This window comes from Piliocolobus tephrosceles, chromosome 8 (assembly GCF_002776525.5).
Source record: "Piliocolobus tephrosceles isolate RC106 chromosome 8, ASM277652v3, whole genome shotgun sequence".
Taxonomy (NCBI): domain Eukaryota; kingdom Metazoa; phylum Chordata; class Mammalia; order Primates; family Cercopithecidae; genus Piliocolobus; species Piliocolobus tephrosceles.
In genome coordinates this window covers 141,846,685-141,871,462 of record NC_045441.1, presented here as the reverse complement: position 1 = coordinate 141,871,462, position 24,778 = coordinate 141,846,685, and positions in this window count along the sequence as shown.

Below are 24,778 nucleotides of genomic sequence, written 5' to 3'. Positions count from 1 at the left end.
CCACACTTGAGAACTCTGTTCTGACCAATACGCCAGAGGACACTAAGGCTAGGGCATCAGCAGCCCTGGGGTATGATATGAGCCTCCTTACCACTCAGGTCATAGAAGCCATAAGACTCTATATCAGGAGGTGTCCATCGTGGGAAAAGATTTTGTGTAGAGTTTATGCAAACACCAATAGGAGAATTACATCTGTCCCCGAGGTGCTAGATTAAAGCCTTAACAACTATAACAGAAAAATGGGTATATTTCATAGAACAACTCATGGAGTGCTGCTGCGTCTGGGTAGAGATGGACATTTGGACATGGGACGTCAGATGACCATGCAGTCAGAACTGTCAAAATCAAGAAACTGGAACTAGTAAGTACTAAGTATTAGCTAAATAACTAGTTTTCATGTGCATTCATTTGTTGGTAACTAGTTCTGTGATATTTTATCACATGTATAATGCATATTTATGTAATAATCACAACTAACGAGAACTACAAAAACTATTATCACAAAAATCCCTCCATGATGCCTCATTATAATCATGTCTTTCTCCCAACTCTATCTAACGTCTTGTGTCCATTGATTTGTTCTCCAGCGTTATAATTACAAACATGCACACATCTGTACAGCAGAGTACTACTCAGCAATATAAAAGGAACAAACCACCAATATATGTGAAAAAATAAAAATATATTTTTTGCTTTCCTTTTTTTTGAGACTGAGCCTTGTTCTATCGCCCAAGTGCCCAAACTGGAGTGCAGTGGCGCAATCTCGGTTCACTGCAACATCTACCTCCCAGGTTCAAGCAATTCTCATGCCTCAGCCTCCTGAGTAGCTGAGATCACGCGTGCCTGCCACCACACCTGGCTAATTTTTGTATTTTTAGTAGAGACAGGATTTCGCCATGTTGGTCAGGCTGGGCTCCAACTCCTGATCACAGGTGATCCACCCACCTCAGCCTCTCAAAGTGCTGGGATTACAGGCGTGAGCCACCGCGCTTGGCCGCTTTCCTCTTTTAAGTGAAACTCACATAACACAAAACTAACCATTTCAAAGCAAAAAACAATCAGTGACATTTCGTACATTCACAATGTTGTGCAACTACCACCTTTGTAGAGTAGCAAACACTTTCATCACCCCCAAAGGAAACTCTGTGTCCATTCAGCAGCCACTCCCGATTTTCTCACCCAGCTCTTAGCAATAGACTACCCTCTGCCTCTATGGATTTATCTGTTTACTTGGATATTTCATATAAGTGAAATCATACAATATGTGACCTCTTGTGTTAAGCTTCTTTCACCTACAGTGTTTTTGAGGTTCTTCCACATTATCGCATGTATCAATACTTTGTTCCTTTATACAGATAAATAATATTCTTATATATATACACATATATACATATATATATATATATTATATATTTGTTTATCCCTTCATCTTCATCCATTGATGGACCTTTCAGATGTTTGCACCTTTTGGCTCTTTGCTGCTATGAAAAGGCATGCAAATGTATTTGTTTGAGTATCTGTTTTTAATTCTTTGGGGTATATATCTAGAGTGAAATTGCTGTGTTATATGGTTATGCTATATTTAACTTTATGAGGAACAGGCAAACTGTTTTCCACATCTACTGAATCATTTTACATTCTTACCAGCAATTTCCAAGGTTTCCAATTTCTCTACATTCTTATCAGCTTTTACCTCACATTTTAAAAATCATGTCCATCCAAGTGGGTGTAAAGTCATAACTCCTGGTTTTGATTTGCATTTCCCTCATGACTAATCACGTTGACCATCTCGTCATGTGCCTACAGGCCATTCGTAAATTTTCTTTAGAGCAATGTCTCATTAAGTCCTTTGCCCACTTTTTATTGGTTTTTGTTTGTTTGTTATTGTGTTATTAAGTGTACTTTATGTATATTCTAGATACTAGATCTTTGTCAGATATATAGATGTGAAACTTTGTAATGGGAGAGATTACAGAATTTTCTCCCATTCTATAGGTTATTCCTCCACTTTCTTGATAATATTTTTTGATGCCCATGTGTTTTTAATTTTGATGAAATCCAATTTGTCTATGTTTCTTTTGTTGCTAATGCTTTTGGTACAAGTGAATATCCAGCTATCACAGCAGTATTTGTTGAAAAAACTGTTATTTCTTCTACTGAATGATGTTGGTGCCCTTGTTGAATATCGGTTGGCCATAGATACATGGGTGTATATCTGGACTCGCGATTGTATGCCATTGATTTACATGTCTATATTTATGCCAGTACCACACTGTTTTGATCACTGTAGTCCTTCAACTTTGTTCTCCTTTTTCTTTATTTGTTTTTAATCAACAACTAATAATTGTGTGTATTAGTGGAATACAATGTGATGTTTTAATATAAGAAAGATTCAACAAGGTAATTAACATATCCATCACCCCACCAACTTATTTTTTTGTGATGAGAATATAAAAAATCTATCCTTTTTAGCAATTTTAAGAAATGCAGTTTATTATTATCAATTGTGGATGCCATGTAGTCTCATACATCATTAAAATTTATTTTTCCAGTCTAACCAAAAGTCTATGTTTCTTCTTTTTCAATACTGTTTTGGCTGTTTCGGGCCCCTTGTGATTTAAACAATGAGTAGTGATTTAAAAATATGAATAGAAGGATCAACTATTTCATTTCTGTAAAAATTAATATTTTGAAAGGGATTACATTGAATCTGTAGATCACTGTCGTTTGTTTTCCACCTTAAGAATATTAAGTGTTATAATCCATGAACACAGAATAGCTTTTGATGTATTTGGGTCTTTAATTTCCTTAAGTAATTTTTTGTGGTTTTCAGTGTACAACTTTTTCATCTCATTGTTTAAATTTACTTGTAGGTATTTTATTTTTTGAATACCATTGTAAGGAGAATTGTCTTCTTAATTTCTTTTCATATTGTTCATTGCCGGTATACAGAAACATAACTGAGTTTTGTGTACTGATGTTACATCTCACAACTTTGCTGAATTTATTAGCACTGGTAGTTTCTTTCCTGGATTCCTTGAGATTTTCTATATGTACGAACTATGCAATCTGTGACTAGAGATAATTTTACTTGTCTCTCTCTCATTTGAATACATTTTAATGTTTTCTCGCCTAATTGCTCTGACTAGGACTTCTAGTATAAAGCTGAGTGTGCCATACTTTCCTGTTGATTTGTATGTCTTGTAACTTTGTTGAAAACTGAGCATTTTGAATGTTATAATCTGGTAACTGTAGAAGTCAGATGTCCCCCATCTTCCCCAGGGTTTGCTGTACTTAACTGTCAAGGGCTGCAACTGTCCACTTAGTTAGGGGTTTTTTCAAACTATTTTTGCAAACCTTGTATTCCTTGTCATATGTAGTCACTGAAGTCTTTGTTCCAGTATTTCAGTGAACAGTCAATGATCTGACAAATATTTCCTTAAACACCTTTAGCCAAAAAACAAAAAGGAAAAACATACTACTCTACAAGACTATGTATCTTGGTTCTGTCTTAAGATTCTTCCTTAATGTGAAGCCAGGCCACTTACGGCTCTGCTTTATCCTTCACCACCTGCCTGCCTGGAGCCCACAGATCTGCCAGAATGCAAGTCTAGGGTTATCTCAAGTCTTTCCTGAGCATGCGTCTGGTTCTGAGCACAAGCTTTGCCCTCTGTCTTCCCTGGCAAAGCTGGTGGCCCTTCTGAGCCTTTATTCTCCCAAGAAATTTTCCCTTCAGCCTTCTCTTCCCTGTGATTTTGGCCTCATCTGTCATCCCTTGACCCAGGCAGGAATGAGCAATGTATGTCTTTAAATCTTTTGACAGAGACAGCACTGCCTGGAAAGCTGTTCCTGCCCAAGTTAGGGAGAACAAAACGAAGGTTAGTCACTGCATCAATTCCGCAGGGCACTGCCATATGGTCAAAACACACAACCAGAGTATTTTAAGAACATGGTTGTATTAGCCCCCTGGCACCAACAAGCCACACCAGGAATGCCAGCCTCCATCCCCACAGCTGTTGCCTCCACTCTGAGGAATGGGGGAAAGCGTGGCAGTAGGCAGGTGAACCCAAACACTACAAATCTCTCTTGCCCAAACTCAGCTCCTCGTCTCTTCATTAGGAGTCCCCTGGTTGCTGTAAGCTCTGGATTAGATTCCAGAATTTGGAGAAAGTAAATTCCATCAGTCTTTGTCAGTTTATCATCGTTTCAGTGAGGGGCCAATTCTTCAAGCGTCCTACTCTGCCATTTTCTGTGATGTCACCCAATATATGATTTTTGAATTAGAAAAAATTCTTAAAAGTATAAATGTTGGAGGAAAGGAAACAACACCTTTAAAAATGATTATATGATAATATGTAAAGAATTAATGTAAAACTCTAGGCACTTTAAAATTATAATTATGTTTTAAGATGCTTCATAGAAAAAATGATTGTAAGAAAAGAAACCACATATTAAGAGTGGTTACTTTCAGGAGAAATAATTGTAGGCTATATTTACTTTTTAATTTTTTCTTATGTACTTTGTGTATGTGAAGAATTATTCATCATAAGTGTTCATCGCTTTTGGAATCAGCAAATGTATACTGGCTCATTTTATATTACGGTAAATTGCTCTTTAAAGCCCCAATCAATGAGGATTAAATCAGACAATTTTAGATATAGTTTAATACTTGTCATTTAGTTTGAGTTTGAAAATTCTATATTTAAAAAAGATTTATGGCCGGGCGTGGTGGCTCAAGCCTGTAATCCCAGCACTTTGGGAGGCCGAGATGGGCGGATCAAGAGGTCAGGAGATTGAGACCATCCTGGCTAACACGGTGAAACCCCGTCTTTACTAAAAAACAACAACAACAAAAAAAACTAGCCAGGTGAGGTGGCGGGCGCCTGTAGTCCCAGCTACTCGGGAGGCTGAGGCAGGAGAATGGCCTGAACCCGGGAGGCGGAGCTTGCAGTGAGCTGGGATCCGGCCACTGCACTCCAGCCTGGGCGACAAAGAGAGACTCCGTCTCAAAAAAAAAAAAGATTTATATGACGAGTTAATGGGTGCAGCACACCAACATGGCTCTTGTATACATATGTAACAAACCTGCACATTGTGCACACATACCCTAGAACTTAAAATATAATAATAATAAAAAAGATTTATTTACACAACTGATAAAATGAACTATTTTTCTTCTTCCTTCTGGTTTTTCTTTAAAAATAGGAATGGCTTTTATTTTATAGAATATTACCTAACGTCTCAGAAGAGACAAAAGGATAAAAGTACCTTCTTGAATTCAACATCCTAGTATTTGAGATTCAATCGATTTCCAGATGGTATATAGCAGCACATTATTCAAATCCTGTTAGAGAGTTAGCATCAGGGGTGATGTAGTATTTTGATCGATTCCGAAAATTCAAGTTAGGTTAACTGTATCAAGGAAGAAAAATAGAAATCTATTTAACCCTAAGCTAGACTGAGGCAATGACTAATGTATCCTAAAGAAATAAGGGGGAAAATAACAAAAGACTTTAAGGCAAAAGTCACTATAATTAGAAATGGAGACCTACAGGCCAATCTCTTGGATTTTCATCAGTTTTTACAAAATGTCTTATTCAGAGGAAGGGCAGATCATAGGATACTATCCAGAAAAGGCAATGGCACCATCACATTACATAAAAACATGTTTGTGCCACTTTCAATTACCCTGAAATTACGGAGATCCAATATTTGATAATTCTGTGAGTTTGTAAATTTTGAAGTGTTTTCACATGGAGTTCTACATCTTTTATGTTGTGGACTCTAATGTGGAAATACTGAATCTGTCCTTATAAACCCCAACTGTGCCTCCTACAATACATATAATCATTGTCTTCTTGTTTTGTTCCAGCAGTAACCTATTGAATCTCAGGGTAGAGGCCCAGTGTAGTTAATCTACGGAGTTTCCTAGAAACAAGGCTGGCGACAAGGATTTTTTCTGTGTGATTCACTGAGGAAGCCCTTGGGAAAAGGGGAGTAAGAAAAGTGCAATAGGATTGGGTAAAGTAGCTAAGTGGTCATACGTGGTTTTAGCTGGAAACTCGCTTCAGCTTGGTCAACCACAGAGCCCTGATATACGAGTTAGACCAGACTTAATTTCCTTCACAGTCTAGGAGTCCAGCTTTTCATCTCTGATTAAGTCGCAGTCATTGACCTCATGATGCTAGGTATGGGGGATGCAGCCTCCTGGGCCAGGTAAACCTTGTTTATCCAGGAGAATTCTCTGCATAAAGGGAAACCTAGGAGGCTGTGATGGTTGATATTGCCAGCAACTTTGTATGGGTGCACCGCCTTGCTAAAGAAATCAGGGTGGGGCACCAATAGCACCCACTACAAACAGTGTTTCTCAAAGTGCAATCTGTGATTACCAGTATCAGAATTACCTGCTGCTTATTAATATTTGGATTATTGGGCCTACTCTACTTCAATTAATTGAAAATAACTAGGGTTAGGTCCCAGACATCTCCATTCTAACAAGTGCTCCATAAAATTCTTTTGTACACTAGCATTTATGAACCTTGTTCTCTACTAATAAGCACTAAATGTTTTCATAGAGTAAAAACTGTTGTATTAGTCAGGGTTCTCTAGAGGGACAGAACTAATAGTATAGATATATATAAAGAGGAGTTTATTAAGTATTAACTCACATGATCATAAGGTCCCACAATAGGCCGTCTGCAAGCTGAGCAGAAAGGAGAGCCAGTCTAAGTCCCAAAACTGAAGAACTTGAAGTCCGATGTTTGAGGGCAGGATGCATCCAGCACAGGAGAAAGATGCAGGCTGGGAAGCCAGTCTAGTCTAATCTTTTCACTTTTTTCTGTCTGTTTTATATTCTAGCTGCATTGGCAGCTGATTAGATTGTGCTCACCAGATTAAGGGTGGGTCTGCCTTCCTCAGCCCACTGACTCAAATGTTAATCTCCTCTGGCAACGTCCTCACAGACACGCCCAGGATCAATACTTTGCATCTTTCCTTCCAATCAAGTCGACACTTGGTATTAACCATCGCAACTGTCAATGATTAAATGCAAGTAGAATTACACTATTTAGAGCAAAATTTCCATCATGTACTCCTCGTTAGACAACAAGCACAATCAGAAACCACTGCTGACAATTTACATATTCATGCATAAGTGAAGATTGTGTAGGAGAAATAGTTTGTTCCTTCCAAAGGGCGAGTAAAAGTACACAAAAGTAAATGATCATGGATTCTCTTGGGGATCACACTTCTGAGAACTTGAATTTCTGTGTCAAACTATGAGCAGGAGGAAAGGGCTTGATAGGAAGGCGTCCTGAAGCATCCTATGCCTATAGACTGCTACTCTTGTCTTATGCAAAGGAAGAATAAGATCACTTTTCTTTTCATTTTTAAACTTTTATTTTAGGTTCAGGGGTACATGTGTAGGTTTGTTATGTGGGTAAACTCATGTCATGGGGGTTTGCTGTATAGATAATTTCATCATTTTAAAATATGTCCAGAAATTCCTTGACAATCCCCATTTCCAAAGCTGGAGTCTTACTCTCTTCCACTTGAATGAAGCCTGGACTTGGTGACTGTCTTCTGGTTATGGAACGTGGCAAAAGTGACAATGTGCGACATTGTCAGAAAAGGCATTGCAGATTCTTCTTGCTCTTTGTGTCACTCATTCTGGGGGTAGCTACAGTCACATGATGAAAACACTGAGGCAGCTCAAGGTAGAGATCCAGGTGACAAGGAAGGGAAGGCTGCAAGAAACAGGACTCCACCCACAACCACATGAGTGAGCCGACTCAGAGGGAGGGAGCTCTTCCGGCCCAGGCAGGCCTTTAGATGACTGCAGCCAGCATCCTGATTACGATGTCATGAGAGACCCTGAGTCAAAACCACTCCAACAATTTGCTCTGAAATTCCTGACCCATAAAAGTAATAGGATAATAAAGGTTGTTTTAAATCACTAAGTGCTGGAGTAATTTTTTATGCACCTATATTTAACTAGCACATTACTTAAAAAGTACTTTTCTGGGTTCCTGGATAATACTTTTGTCTTCCCTCAAACTCTCTCTTTTGAGCAATTTTTAAATAATTATTCTCTCCTTAAAAATATATATAAACCTCTGAGGTGTTTAACACATGGAGTATATTCACTGTTAGTATCAAAGCACAAAGAATGGAGTCAATGATTTTCTTTCCCGCTACTGTCCAGAAAAAAAGCATAGGAGTTTTATTACGGGAAAAGTAAGAGGAGGAAGTTATAGGTGAAAAAAACAAGGGTCCTTGTCCAGGAGAGGCTGGCTTAGATTTGTAGCACGAAGACCTCAGCACCACAGGTACAGGTTGCATGGGAGGTAGGAAAGGGAACAGACAGAGAGGTGGGATGATACCAGACAGAAGCTTACTCCTTGCTGTATTGCTGAAGAGTGGCCCAAACCCTGGGCAAGCCTGGATCTGGGGATGGAGAAGAGGAAATGGTCCATCCAAGTAGATCACTTGTCCCCAGTCCAGGAGTCACTTCCCAAACAGAGACTTAAGATTACCAGGAGCTATAAGCAATTCACAATTGTAGAGTAGTAGTGTGTGAGGCTGGGAATGATGACAAGGCATGTGTGATGGTCTGGTAACCTGAAACAGCATGATGGGTCTATATTGTTAGGATTTATCTCATATTGACCAATATTGTTAGGACTGAGATATGGACAGCACTACAGGGATGAGAGATGGGACAAGTTATAAAGAGTCACTTGTGCCTGGTTAAGATGCTTGGATGTTACTGTGTGTTCAATGGGAATTCACTGGATGGTATAGTTGGGGAGTGACTTAGTTGGCCTTGCATTTGAAAAATTATTCTTCTGGCCAGCTAAGGAAAAACATTCTGTTAAATAATAAAGATAAGTGACCTAATGGAGGCAATTACAGTAGTCTTGGCCAGAGATGACAAGGATCTGAAGTAGACCATGTAGTAGTAACGATAGAGAAGAAGTGATGGTTTAGAAAAAAATCATAGCTGAAATCTACACAACTTTTAAAAAGTAATTATTATGAGCACATAATAGTTGTATATATTTAAGTCACTAAGTACATATGGTATACATATGGGTACATATGGTGTTTTGATACAGTCATACAGTGAGTAAGGATCAAATCAGGGTAATGGGGGTATTCGTCACCACAAGCGTTTATCATTTCTTTGCTTGAGGAACATTCCAATTCTACTCTTCCAGTTATTTTTAAATCCATAATAAATTAGTGTTAACTATAGCCACCCTTTTGTGCTACCAAACACTAAATCTTATTTGTTCTATTTAACTGTATTTTTGTACTAATTGACCATTCCCTCTGTATTCCTTGCTCTCCATCACCCTTGCCAGAACCTGGTAACCATAATTCTACCATTTCTTTGAGTTGAAGTTGTTTAATTTTTAGCTTCCACCTATGAGTGAGAACATGAGAAATGTGTCCTTCTGTGCCTAGCTTATTTCACTTAACATAATGTCCTCCAGTTCCATCCACATTGTTGCAAATATAGGACTTTTTCACTGACCAACTAGAGGTGTTGGATGACTCCCAAGTTTTGTGCTTGAGTGACTTGCTAGAATGGGAGGCAAGCAATGGTAAATAAAAATCGGGGAAGTAAGCTAAAGTGTGTGTGGAATAAATAATAGGTCAATGGACCAGTTGAGCTTGAAGCCACAGTCTAGGACCTGTGGCCCAGACAAGCTGGTAAAAAGGAGAGCCCTTTATGATCAAAGCCATAGCCCTTTCTAATTCAGCAAGTGGAAGCCTCTTGCGGGCCCCTGACAAGACTTAGAGAGGCCTAACTCACTGTAGATGGGCACCAAGGAATGTATATCCACTCTCTTGGGCTACTAATGACATGAATATCTTAACATTTCCAAGCCCAGCATAAACGCGGCCATGGTAAATACACACGGTTATCTCAGACTCTCCTCTCTCTGGCTCTAGCAGGATTCCCTACATTTCTAGCTATCTTGCTTTCACTCTTACTTAGAATTGTATTTATGATGTAGTTTCTTAGCTTTAGAATGTGTATCTTGGTTTAGGCAGCTGCAAGACACAGATACAACGAATTGTGACATTTGTTAAAATATTTAAAATGACTCAGAAACTGACATAACATTGCGGTTTATAAGAAGCTACCCTGAGAAAAGTATTAGGCATTGTGCTCAAAAGTCACCAAATCCCAAGGCCACCTTGAATATTTGTCTTGGAAAATATAGAGTACCAGTATCTTGGAAAACCTTAAAGACAAACCTTACAATATTCCAGTCGAGTGTGAATACTACGGGCATTGTTATCCAGGCCTCCACTTTCCTCCTCGCTTCATCTCCTTTCTGACATCCTTTTTTTAAATCTTTAGATATTAACTACCATTTAGATTTTTCTTTTCACTTCACCACTGTCAAAGCAAAAATTGCACTAGACAAACCTAAACAGACAAGGAAGGCTTTAGTCAAGGCTATTGCAATTGGGGAGAAAGATCAGAATTGCGTCTGAACTCAACTCTGCTGAAGCAAAGGGCAGGAGAGTTTTTAAAAGCTGGGAAGCGGGAGAAGATGACAGGCCATCTGTGCTTGTTAATTGGCTTTATCCAGAGGAAAAGTAAACTTTCTTGTATCTTCGGAGCAGGAAGTAATTTCACAACTGGGAGCAAGGTGCCCACCAAAGTTTGGCTTCTCCCCTCCTACAGGGACTGGGAGATAGGGGTGCTGACTTCTTTGAGGATTACAGTGAAACAAATGGCTCCCAGGCCCTTGAGAACAAAGCTCCTGGGTTGTAAAACTAGCAAGAGGCTTTTAAAATGGTTTACATCTCAAAAGGATAGAGAAACAATTTATAATTACTAGTTTTCTAAAGAAAATGCTGTAAGAAAGAGAGGTCAGGACCAAGAGTCAGGAAGAGGACTGTCTCAAGCTTGGACAAGCTGAGGGACAGGTTGACATTCATCCTGGTCACCATAAACTATAATGTTTCTAAGAATAAGTCTAATTTCAGGGACAATCATAATAAAGTGGAAATGACCATGGACATAAAATTTTAAAAATTGCTTTTGGATTCTGGTACATGCTCTGGACTAAACAACTCTGTTTTTGATACTTATAATCTACTGGGAAATAGGAGGCTAATGATTAATTTGGGCCACTTATTTTGATCTTGAAAATACATTCAAACTTAATTTTTGTCTATGTGTGTATTTTGTGTATCATTTTATCTGAGAGTTGATTAACATGGTAAAGTTTAGTTGGAGGAGCACATGTAGTAGAACTCATCTAGATTCCATTTTTTTAAAGCCTTTGTAGAATATGTGGAATTGCCTTCTCCCTTAGAGAACCAGTGCTCTGATCTCTGGAGAAAGTCAAGGATGCCTGGTTCAGTTGATTCCAAGGTATATTTGATGGTGACCTTGAACATAATAGAACTCTCAGAAGGCACATACCCAAGCCTCAGCCCTAGAGGTGAAGATTTTGCACGGAGGCATAGAAGTCACAGGTTTACCATGCCACATCAGAGTGTGTAGGTTGGCTTAGGACGTTAAGAGAACAAGAAAAATAAAGGATCTTTAAGAGCAACTGGTGGCAGCAAAAAGCCCGAGGGCTTACCCACCACCCTCGCTCTGCAGCGTCTTCTGCTAAGTTCCTGGATATGAGGACAGCTTGGGGGAGAGAAGACAGTCTCCCAGGGAAGGGTCCTCTTGGTCAACTCTCAACCCATGATACTTGAGCCATTATCAACTACAGTTCTAAGAACATGGACTATTGTGAGTGAAACACCTGCCACTCCTCCTTCAGGTTAAGAGTCATGAAAGACTAGGAGTGCTGTAGGCAGCTGTGGATGGAGTCATGCGAGAGAGGACTGCCACATACTAGACAAGTCTAAATGGCTCATTTGGGCAAACAAAATTTTAAACCTTCTCTCTGTGGGTTCATAAGTGCAAGGAAATGCACTTCCTTTTTCTAAAGACATGACACCCTTCTTAGCCATCATGACCTCTGATTCCCTCAGAGTCTGTGCTAAATCTCTTGAACAAGCTTTGCTCTTTCTTGCCTAGGATGAGAAGCCATGGCCAAGGCTAGTGACAAGTGATGGTGTGTTTCCCCCAGCACCTTCACGTTTCTCTAGGATAACCCAGGGCGCATCTAATAAAGTGATTCCATTTCAAATACCACCTCTGGTGGATCTTAAAGGAAGTGCTATAGGGAGCACCCCAGCCTACTGTCATGCTGAAACATATCTCACTGCCATGATTAATTTTATGTGTCAACTTGAGTGGGATAAGGGATGCCCAGATAGCTGGTAAAATGTTATTCCTGGGTATGTCTGTGAGGGTGTTCCCAGAAGAGGTTGGCATTTGAATCAATGGATTGAGTAAAGAAGATTTGCCCTCACCAATGTAGGTGGGCACCATTCAATCCATTGAGGGCCCAAACAGAATAAAAAGGTGGAGGAAGGGAGAAAGCTCTCTCATTCTCCTTGAGCTTGAACATTCATCTTTCCTTGCCCTCAGTCATCACAGCTCATGGTTCTCAGGCCTTTGAACTCCAGGACTGACACCAGTGAGTTTCCCCACTTCAGCTGAGGATTTACACTATCAGTTCCCCGGTTTCTTAGGCCTTCAGAGTCACCTGAATTACACCACCAGCTCCTCAGTTCTCCAGTTTACAGACAGTACATCGTGGGGCTTCACAACCTTCACAGTCATGTGAGCAAATTTCCATAGTAAGTGTCTCATATATATCTATGTACATCCTCTTGGTTCTTTGTCCCTGGAGAACCCTGATGGACACACCCACCTATACTCCGTCAGGGGTCTCAGCATTCCTCTATCACTTCTCTGGAGAAGGAAAAGGCTGCTTCCTCACTGGAGGAATCAATTAAAATTAATCTATGTCTGAAGGGGACAAAATATTTTTTATTCATGACTCACATTAATTACACATCAACATGCCTACCGTATATTAGATTAATATATATTAACCCCATTTAATGCTTAGATAGGGCTTGGGACATAAAGGAAGCATGGAAAGGACATTTCATTCCTATTACCGCCAAAGTAAATGAAGACATAAGACATTCTGCTACTAACATTACCAGACTGAAGACCCGAAGCACTGAATATTTACATCAAAGTGCCCTGTGGTGGAAGTTTTCCACAATGTAGTTTCCTTGTCTAAATAATGGGGCCAATTTGGTCAACACATATTTATAAAACACATACTATGGGAATTTTTTGTTTGTTTTTTGAGATGAAGTCTCACACAGTTCCTAGGCTGGAGTGCAATGGCACAATCTCAACTCACTGCAACCTCCTTCTCCTGGGTTCATGCCATTCTCCTGCCTCAGCCTCCCGAGTAGCAGGGATTACAGGTGCACACCACCACACCTGGCTAATTTTTTGTACTTTCAGTAGAGATAGGATTTTGCTATGTTGGCCAGGCTGGTCTCGAACTCCCGATCTAGTCATCCACCTGCCTTGGCCTCCCAAAGGGCTGGGATTACAGGTATGAGCCACCGCACCTGGCCTGAAGGTGTACTATACAGCATTTGAGATGTGTTAATATTACTAATACCTGGATTGTTAAAGGGGGAAAAATATAAATTCGAAAAATGTTCAGAAAGAAACAAAATCTTGCAGACATCAGCCGGTTTTATTTTTTAGGTAAAACCAGCTTGAGGATGGGGAAAAGCTCGGATGTATTGGCAAACCCACATAGCAGGTCTTCAAGAAATAGTTCTTCTTTGGACATGGACTTTTCATCTGCCTGGTGGCCTTTCTTCTTTCCACAAATACTCACTTTCCACCTGGTCCTTCAGCTGAGAGATAAGATACACTCTGACCAGGACCTGGGTTGCCCCTTGACGGGTTCACACGCACCTTGCAGGGTGTAAGAACTGCTGCCTCTTTTCCAGCTCTGGCTTCTGTTTGCTTCTTTCCTCCCCATCTTGGGGGCAGGTATCTGACCAAAGTCTGCAAATGTTCATAAATCACTGCAGTCTGATAAATAAGCCAAATGTGGCACTGAAGGAACTTGGCAAAATGCATCACGAAGTACAGAGGCCAGGATTTGTGACAGCCCGGTGATGAGCCGGTGATTAACTATGCAGTCACCACTCACAGAGAACTATAATCGAGGAAGGAGGAAAGGAAATGGAACATTTTGACAGCAAAATAATGAGTCGGTGATGCAAAATGTATCTCTGCTCATCAGCACGTTGTACCAGGCGGTTTAACAGCGGCTTATCCACACAGCCTTGCATGGCGTCGGAATGAAGTCCGTGACTGAGTTCAGGCAATCGGCAGAAATCACTGAAAACCCAGCAAACCACAGCAGTGCTAGGGGAGGCCCAATCCATGACTGAGCCGGCGAGAAGCACAGGCGCGTGTCCCAGGGCCCGGCACGTGCACACGGAGGGCTGCGCTCAGGTCCGAAACAGAGCTCCGTGGAAATGCGCAAAGGGGAAGAGAAAACAAGGTCGAGCTGCTAGCAGCGCAGGGAAGGGCCTCGGCGAGATGAGAAAAAGAACCGCACAGGGCTCCAAACAGAGCAGGAGCTCCAAACGGAGCCTCAGCCCCAGAGCTCAGCAGCCGCCGCAGCACAGGAACGAGACTTGTTCAGTGTCTGCCCCGGCTCCTGGTACACGGAGGCGCTTTATAGACTTTGCCAGGCGCTCATTACTTTTCTTCTTTTAAAATCAAGCGACTAAGTGTCAGTGATGCAAGATGAATGCATTCTGTTGATCTCATGTACAGCTTAGTGACAACAGTTGACAGAACTCTGTCATATGCTTGAAATCTGTTAGGACGATTAAAAAAATAAAGCATAGATCTTAAATTAAATCTTCTCATTCACACACATGCTGTACACACACACACCACCACACATACACATGTTAACGATGTAGAGATGATAGATATGTAAATTAACTGGACATTGGTAATCATTTTATAATGTATACAGGTAGCAACACTTTAAGTTGTACACTATATACACAATTTTTATGTCAGTGATCGCTCAAGAAAGTGGTTAAAATAATCAAGCTGACTTTTCAGTATCACAAGTAAAAATTATCCAAGGAAAATGCACTATTTTCTTAAGAGCATTGCTAAATTGTTGCCCGTCAGCATACATACCTTGTTTTAAAATGAACAAAAAAATATTTAAAGGCAGAGATAAAAAAAAAAAAGTTGTCTGAGACATTAGGCAGTAGAGATCCTTCTAGAAGTTACCTACCTGTGGCCTTTGCTCTTTTGTCTAAGGCCGAAGAGACACAAGGGCAGAGAAGCGCTCATTTGCATCAAGGCAAAAGGTGAGTTGCCAGGAGGGTGAAGCTGTCTGGGTGGCTAATATCTATGGCAGCGGAGGACAGTTATTTTTGTTGCAAACGGGGAAAGAAGACACAGATATAGCACACAATTATTAAACAGGACTGATTCCTCAAAAGCGCTCCCCACATTGAAAGTCTCCTTACAGCAGAAGGAAAAAGAATGAAAGAATCTAGCACAAATATCCACAGGTCACAAAGTAAGAAATGTAGGATAAAATAAGTTCTGATGAGTCAGAGGAATAGAAAATTCTAGATGAAAACAAAATCATATGCACAAAAACACAAGATTATCTTCTCCTATGTCCCTTTAGATAAAGGCAAAACATTTGAAATAAATAGAATTATAGCTATTTTACAAATCTGTTATTTATTAGCTACTAGCTCAGAGTTCTCATGTTCTTTCAGTGATGCCTGTCAGAAAAGGAAGGGACATTCAATGTCAGAAGTGCTTCCGGGTCGGCAGGGAGTGAGGATCCCAACCACTCGTCTTCCTGGAATTTGTCACCTCAGCTGTGACTCCATCTTGAACTGAAGACCAATCAACAACTGGGTTGGCTTCCTGGGTCCTGATTTGACGTTCTACTTCCATTTTTCTGGCTTACAAACTCAAACAAATTTGCTTTAAAACTTTAAACTGCAATAGAGAGAAAAAGTAGTTCTTTCCAGTGGGAAACGCGAAATGAAAGAGTAACGCTCTGTCTGTGTGGCAGCATGTCTTGGGGAAATCTCACCAACCCCCCGCAGTTCGGTTCTTGCCAAGCCGCCTCCCTGGATAATTGCTGCTACTTTGGCTGATTCTGCGGGGAATTTTCCAGAAGGCAACATCATGGTATGATTTCCAATTAAGCCTAAACCCCTCATGAGAGTGAGCATCTACGATTCTTACTTTGGGAAAAGGCCTGGATTCCACAGCAACGAGAAGAGGATATTGTAATATGTAATATTCTCTGGCATGTGGGCACTTGGACATTTCTGCAAAGTGCTCCTTTCATCTCTGATCTTATTCTGTCCTCAGGATCACTCTGTACAGGGTGAAGGGCAGGCTTTATCCCCACTTGAGAGAAGGAGAAACAGACAGTGAGTTTGTCTTGCTAATTAGCGCCAGGAGCACAGTTGCCTCCTGACACCCAAATCCAGTGTTTTTTCCACCCAGCATCAGAAAAACATCTTCTTGACTCAAGACGAGGCAATGTGAATTCAAGATGGCAGGAAAGTCACCAGACCCTGAGGTCTTAATTCTTTCCGCGTCTCTCCTGTGGTCTCACCAAGGAGCCCAACTACAGATTCAGAACTGCAGCCCACAGCAGTTCCCTCCAGGTATCCAGTGAGTTCCCCATAATGTCTTGTTCTCGCTGTTCCAAGCACCAGGAGTATTTTCCCCTTTTCTCCACACTTTGAAATCCTGCCCAGATTTCTCTGCCTGGAGAGATGCACACTCACAGGAACGCCCGAGCAGCCTGACGTGGGCTCCACTCTCCTGTCATTCAGGTGTCTATCCAGGGATCTGGTAACTGTGTACATGCCATAAAATGTCCTGATGCTGTTAAGGCACTGTGATTCCATGAGGGCAGGACCGTGGTATCCTATGGAACTCACACACATGAATAAGTAAAAAACAGCTTAAAAAAGTATTTAATTAAGTACTTAAGTGTGTGGAACAAACAGGGTGTCCTAATGGAGAAGGCGAAGGGAGCTGTGGCCCTCAAGGCACCTGAGTCAGGAAGGTGCACGCTGGACCTGGGTCTCCCCTGCCCGGGGGCATGCCCTCTGTGTCCTGAACGCTGCAGGCACACCCCCTCTCCTGAGATGTGGGATAACTTGATGACCATCCTGTATGAAGCACTTGCCTTCTCAGATGTTGCAATTGACACTTTATAGAATTTTGATTGCTCTAATAATGCAATGAAGCAGATAATTACAAACCCATCTTGGAAATAAGGAAACAGAAGCACAGAAACGCATCAAAACTACAGAACTAGAATGTCTGTGGATTTAAAATCTAGTGTGAAGGTTTTCATCCAGTTTGAGGATTTACAATAAGAAAAGACACCCCCTATTTCCTATGGACATGAGAACCCAGCTTAAACAGACACCATGTTCTCGATGTAAATCCTTGACACACATTGCCCTAAGACAGGTCCAGGCACCCCAGCCAGAGGCACATCTGTGCCCCACTGTGCCCCAAGTCCCCAAGATAACTCACGGGGAACCCTCACTTGGTGGTGACTTTCATCAACTGTGCTTTGGGCTTCAGCCCTGCTGTTAGCAGCAGGCATGGGAGTTACTCAGTTTTATTGTTGAGTCTTACTTCGGTGAATCGTCTCTCACTACATTGCTGATTTGGCCTGATGGAAATAATAGTTTTCTAGAGATGGAGCAACTACACCAGAACATTCTGCTTAAACTGCCTTTAGACTCATCCAATGTTATAAATCATCTGGTCCAAAATTCATTTTTTTTTTTGAGACAAGTCTCTCTTTGTCACCCAGGCTGGAGTGCAGTGGCACGATCAAGGCTCACTGCAGCCTTGACCTATGGGACTCAAGTGATCCTCTCACCTCTGCCCCCCAAGTAACTCAGACTGCAGGTGTGTGTCATCACTTCCAGCTAATTGTTTTTGTATTTTCTGTAGAGATGGGGTTTCCCGTGTTGCCCAGGCTGGCGTCAAACTCCTGGGCTCAAGTGATCCACCCACCTCAGCCTCTCAAAGTGCTGAGATTACAGGTATAAGCCACCATGCCCAGCCCAAAATTCTTATTTAAAAGGTGAGGCAGCTGAGACCCAGAGAGGTTAAGTAATTTACTCAGCATCACACAGCAACCACCCAGGCCCTGGGGATTGAATCCTCCTACTCCAGCTCCTCAGGACGAGGTTCAGTATCAAGAACGCACGGAGGAACAGCCTCATCACCTGGTGACAGGTGAAGGACGCATGAATGTGCTGTTGCAGCTTGAAAGGAAGAGGAAATTGACACTGAGTAACAACGGGGCAGTGAAAGAGACAATGAAAACATACGGGGGCTGGGGACACGTCCTGAGACTCGGGCGCCAAGCAGCCCCTGAGTGACACTGACAAAGCCACCCAGGGAAAAGGGCACTGCTGTAAAATTTGCTTTTGGATCCCCCTTGCCCCCTAATTCTGTGGCATTCTCATTTCTTCCCATGTCATCTTCAGCCTGTGATAGGAGGTGGAGGTTTTCAATCACTTCATCACCTATAGTATTGCACTTGTACTATGTAAAAGAGAAATGTTTCTTAATATTGGGCAGACTATGGCATAAATTGAACAGTTCCTGAAAGCAACAGTTGACCTGTCCAGTAGTTCTCTCTGATGCTAAGTGGAAAACAGAAGGCTTAAAAAGGATTCTTTGTGGATTTCTGCTCAGGCACCTTTAGAGTTCTTGGAGAAGGAAATGGCATCAAGCCTTGTGCACGGGAAAGTCAAGAGATCAGACTGGTTCTCTGCCAGGCGCGGTGGCTCAAGCCTGTAATCCCAGCACTTTGGGAGGCCGAGACGGGCGGATCACGAGGTCAGGAGATCAAGACCATCCTGGCTAACCCGGTGAAACCCCGTCTCTACTAAAAAATACAAAAAAAACTAGCTGGGCGAGGTGGCGGGCGCCTGTAGTCCCAGCTACTCGGGAGGCTGAGGCAGGAGAATGGCGTAAACCCGGCAGGCGGAGCTTGCAGTGAGCTGAGATCCGGCCACTGCACTCCAGGCTGGGCGACAGAGTAAGACTCCGTCTCAAAAAAAAAAAAAAAAAAAGAGATCAGATTGGTTCTCATTTCCTTCCCCACGTTAACCTCCCAGGTCTAGCCTGAAGCCTCCACATCAGCTGCAAATCATGCATAGTGTTTGTATTTTTAAAGGGGCTTTGTGCTAGATCCCCACAACTTATTTAGAAATGCACATGAGCTTTCTTAGATAAACATTCTTACTACAGATAATAATCAGTCTTTTCCATGAAAGCTTTGGAGATGAAGGCCCAATTTAAACACGACAGTTGCCAAGAGCACGTCATCTAAAATGGAGAATGAAGGAATATTCCCTCATCACTTCATTCTTTTCTGCATGGACTAGGGTAGCCCCAGTTTTTATGTTGTGCACTTGATGGGAAAAACCTTTCCTGGACAGATTTTATCTAGGATTATGCAAAGTTGTATTAATATGACTTAGAAATGGAATTTTCTTTTTGAGACAAAGTCTCACTCTGTCGCCCAAGGTGGAGTGCAGTGGCACAATCTTGGCTCACTGCAACTTCTGCCTCCCAGGCTTAAGCAATTTTCCTGCTTCAGGCTCCCGAGTAGCTGGGACTACAGATGAGTGCCACTACATCCAGCTAATATTTGTATTTTTAGTAGAGATGGGGTTTCACCATCTTGGCCAGGCTGGTCTCAAACCCCTGACCTCAGGTGATCCACCTGCCTGGGCCTCCCAAAGGGCTGGGATTACAGGTGTGAACCACCACGCCCAGCCTGGAAATTGTTTCAGAGGTTTTTTGGAGTACTGTGTTTAGGCTAAAGGAACAGAAGTCACTTAGAAGGCACAGTGTGATGACACTGAACATCTTACCCCGCCTGGGTGCCCCATTTACCTATCTCAGTGCTTCCTTTCCAGAGAGAGTTAGGGTAGGGCTCTACACGAGTGATGGATTCACAGAGGACGGAGTGACTATCTTAGAACTCACGCACAACAGCCAAGTGTCTCTCACACTGATGGGTGCTCTCAGAGCGAACACTCACACTGCCAGTACCTGCTGGATGGTGCAGAATGAGCACGTGCACGAGGGGCCGGGGTCAGTGACCTGAAAGTTATGCAGTGGGTGAGGGCATTCCCTAAACCCCGAGCCTGCCTTATTTGGCCCCTGACCACACACAGTTAAGATTTTTATTTTATTTCTTCATGCCTTACTGGATTTTCCTTTCAAACTACAAAAGTAATGCATGTTGCTTGTTGCAACAAACAAAATCAACAATTCACCACAGGGAATCACGAAGTCAAAGACAATGATTTCTTCCTCCTCCTCTAGTAATCCTCTCCCTTCTCCAAGGTAATCAATGTTAAAACCTTAGTAGACAGGCTTCCCTACTGCTTTCTATACTCATAAAAATGCACATAGCCACAAACAGAGACACATAGAACACGCACTCCACACACACATTCAAAATGTAAAGACTTCTTTTCAGTTCATACATGGTACTCAGCAAATTGTCTTTTTCAATTAACACTATATTATTACGTGCCCTAATGAATGCATAATATTCTACAGATGGATGCACTAAGATGCATTCCATTTTCCATGTATCAACAGTTGATACACCAGTTTCTCTATTTTGTCAGCACTATAAATAATGCTTCAGTAAACAACCTTATTCACCTAGACTTATAAACTGATGGCATTATATTGGTAGGATAGATTCCCCAAAGGTGCTTTTCTGTGTCAAAATGCAAGTGTATTTTTATTTTAATAGGTTCTGTCAAGTTGTTTTCTAAAACCACTGGAGCAATTTATAGTTGTTTCAGTAATATGAACAGAATGTCCCTTTCTCCTTTTCTAACAGCACAGGATATTATCATCATTCTAATTCATTGTTATTCAGATTTTGAAAGGAATTACTACCTGTTTTTTAGAAAGAACTACTTTGAGTCACACACAGAGAAAGACTTACAAAGTGCACTTTTCTGAGCCCTTGTCTCCAAGTGGGTCGCAGTCAATGTTTTCCAGAGACAAGCTATTGTAACAGAGTGAGGTTAAACATGCATGTTCTTCTGGGTCCCAAGTCCTGGCCTTCCTGCCCAGAAATCTGGATTCAGAACAGAGCCCTCATCCCTTCCCTCCCTGCTGACCTTGAGCAGACCTTGCCCGGATGTTGCATGCCGTCCCTGCGCTCACCACACTGAACTGTTCTGTGCCACTTTCAGAATGGACAGACTCGGTCAGTGTCTCAGTCAGCTTGGCTGCATAACAAGTTATCCTGAACTGGGTCTTAAACAGTGGACATTTATTCTCACATAAGGCAGGAAGTTTGAGACCAGGGTGCCAGCACAGTTGGGTTCTGGCGTGTGTCCTCTTCCAGCCTGCAGGCTTCTGACTTCTCATAGCGGTAAGAGGAGAAACTAGCTCTCTGGCCTCTTCTTAAAAGAACACTAATCCCATTCATTAGGGATCCACCTTCCTAACCCAATTATCTCCCAAAGGCCTCACCTCCTAATACCATTATACTGGGGATTGGATTTCAACATAAGAAGTTTGGGGGTATGCAAACTTGAGACCATAACTGTCAGTGTATCTTATTTATCTCTGTAGCCTCAGTGCTTTGCCCAGAGTATGGGACAGAGTACATGTTCAATGTATATTACATTGGTTATAATATAAAGTAAGTTACGTCAGAGCAATGAGTTCCTTAGTAAATCGAATAACATGCAAGAATGCTTGCAAGATGTATTCAAAATGGCAGAATGAAGCCAGATCACATCATTTCCCTTCCCTAAGTACCTAGTAAATAAATAAACACCCAGTAAAAAAATTTCTGTAACAATAAGCAAACAAGGAAAGGGATCCAACCTAATGTACCATGTTATACCTATAAAAAAAGTCCTATATATAAGAAAGACAAGAAAAAGAAAGAAATTACAATACAGCTCAGTGTGGCCCACGTCTTGTCCCATCCCCATTTTCCCCTCCTCAGAGGCAGTAATGAGGAAAGCTGAATCACCAATATCCTTACAATTCTCTCTAATAACTTGCAGTTTGGAGCAGCCCTTTACAATTTGCAAGGAGAAAATTAACACTCCTATTTATTACTCAGACAACTACAAGAGAAGAGAAAGGCCTCTGGGATATGCCACTTTACAGAATCCTGTTTTTTTTTATTATTGTGGTAAAAAATAAACACCCAACATTAAATTGGCCATTGTAGTTATTCTAAATATGCAGTTGAGTGGTGTTGAGTATATTCACACGTTGTGAAACAGGTATCTAGAATGTTTTCATCTTTCAAAACTGAAACTTCACACTCATGAACACACATTCCCCACTCCCCCCCATCCTTGACAATCCCCTTTCTACTTTCTATGTCTATGATTTTGATGACTTTAGATATTTCATATGAGTGAACTCTTGCAGCATTTGTCCCTTTGTGACTGACTTATTTTGCTTAGAATAATGCCCTTGAGGTTCATCTATGCAGTAGCCTGTGAAACAATTTTCTCTTTTTTAAGGCTGCATAATATTTCATTATATGTACACAAGGATTCTAACGTCTCCATGTCCTCAGAAACCCCATTTTCAGTTCTTTTGATGGTGGCCATTCTAATGAGTATGAAGTAATATCTCATTGTGGTCTGATTTGCATTTCTCTCATAATTAGTGATGTTGAACATCTTTTCATATGCTTATGGGCCACTGTATATGTTTTTTGGGAAAATGTGTATTCAAGTCTTTCGTCCACTTTGAAATCATGTTATTTGCATTTCTGTCATTGAGCTGCAGAAGTTCCATATATATGGACATATATATATTAACCTTTTATCAGATAGACAGTTTTCAAATATTTTCTTCCTCTACATAGATTGCCTTTTCACTTTCTTGATTGTTTCCTTTGATATTCAGACATCTATAAGTTTGATATGGTCCAGTATGTCTATTTTTGCTTTCATTGCCTGTGATTTCATGTCATATCCAAGAAATTATTGCCAAATCCAATGTCCTGAAGCTTTCCCCCTATTTTTTCTTCTAGAATTTTAATAGTTTTTAACCTTATGGTTAGGTCTATAATCCATTTAGAGTTAATGTTTTGCATATGGTATACACAAAACTTCACCTTCTTGCACATGAATATCCATTTTTCCCAATACCATTTGTTGAAGAGACTGTCCTTTCCTCATTGAGTAGTCTTGGCACCTTTGTTGAAAATGATTTGGCAATAAAGCCAAAGTTTCTGAGTTCTCGATTCTGTTCCATTGGTCAACACATCTGTCTTCACGCCAGTACTATACCATCTTGATTACTGCTGCTTCATAGTTGTTTTCAAATAAAGAAATAACAGGCCTCCAACTGTATTATCCTTTTTCCAGATTGTAAGACTGGCTATTTGAGGTCCCTTGAGATACCATAGGAACTTTATGATCTTTTTTCTATTTCTGTAAAAACTGTCATTGGGATTTTGATAGGGATTGCATGGAATCTGTAGATCACTTTGGGTACTGTGGACATTTTTTAAATTTCTGTGAGTACATACTATGGTAGGTGTATATATTTATGGGGTACATTAGATATCTTGATATAGGCATGTAATGCATAACAATCACATCAGAGTAAATGTGGTATCTGTCACCTCAAGCATTTATCCTTTGTGTTATAAACAATCAAATTATGTGATTTTAGTTATTTTCAAATGTACAATTAAATTAACTGTTAAGTAAACTCTGCCAGGCACAGAAAGACAAATAGTTAACAGTTTTCTTCTGTTTGCTTAGGATGACTGACTTTTCTGGGTCTTTTGTGGTTCCATATAAATTTTAGGATTGTTTTTTCTATTTACATGAAGAAAGTCATTAGTATTTTGATAGGAATTGCATAGAATCTTTAGATTACATTGGATAGTATGACATTTTAACAATATTGATTCTTTCAATCAATGAACATAGAATATCTTTCAATTTTTTTTGTGTCCTATTCAATTTAATCAATGTTTTATAGTTCTCATTGTAGAGACCTTTCACTTCTTTAGTTGAGTTAATTCTTAGGTATTTAATTTTATTTACGGTTATTGTATTTCTTGGTTTCTTGTTCACTGTTGGCATATAGAAATGCTACTAATTTTTGTGTGTTGATTTTGTATCCTGAAACTTGACTGAATTTTTTTTATCAGTTCTAACAGTTTTCTGGTGGAGTCTTGATGTTTTTCCAAATATAAGATTATAACATCAGCAAACAAGGATAATTTGACTTCTTCCTTTCCAGTTTGGATACCCTTTGTTTTTCCTCTTGTCTGATTGCTCTAGCTAGGACTAGCAGCACTGTGTTGAATAACTGTGGTGACACGGCATCCTTGTCATGTTCCAGATCTTCGAGGAGAGCTTTTCAGTTTTTCCCCATTCAGTACGATACCAGCTGTGGGTCTCTCACATATGGCTTTTCTTATGTTAAGGTATATTCCTTCTATATCCTGTTTTTTTTTAGGGTTTTTATCATAAAGAGATGTTGAATTTTATTGAATTCTTTTTCACTTCAATTGATCATATGGCTCACATGGTTTTTGTGCTTCATTCTGTTGATATGATGTATCACACTGATGGATTAGTGTATGTTGAACTATCCTTGCATCCCTGGGATAAATCCCAATTGGTCATGATGAATGATCTTTCTAATATATTTTTTAATTTGTTTACTAGTATTTTGTTGAGGATTTTTGCATCAATATTTATCAGGGATATT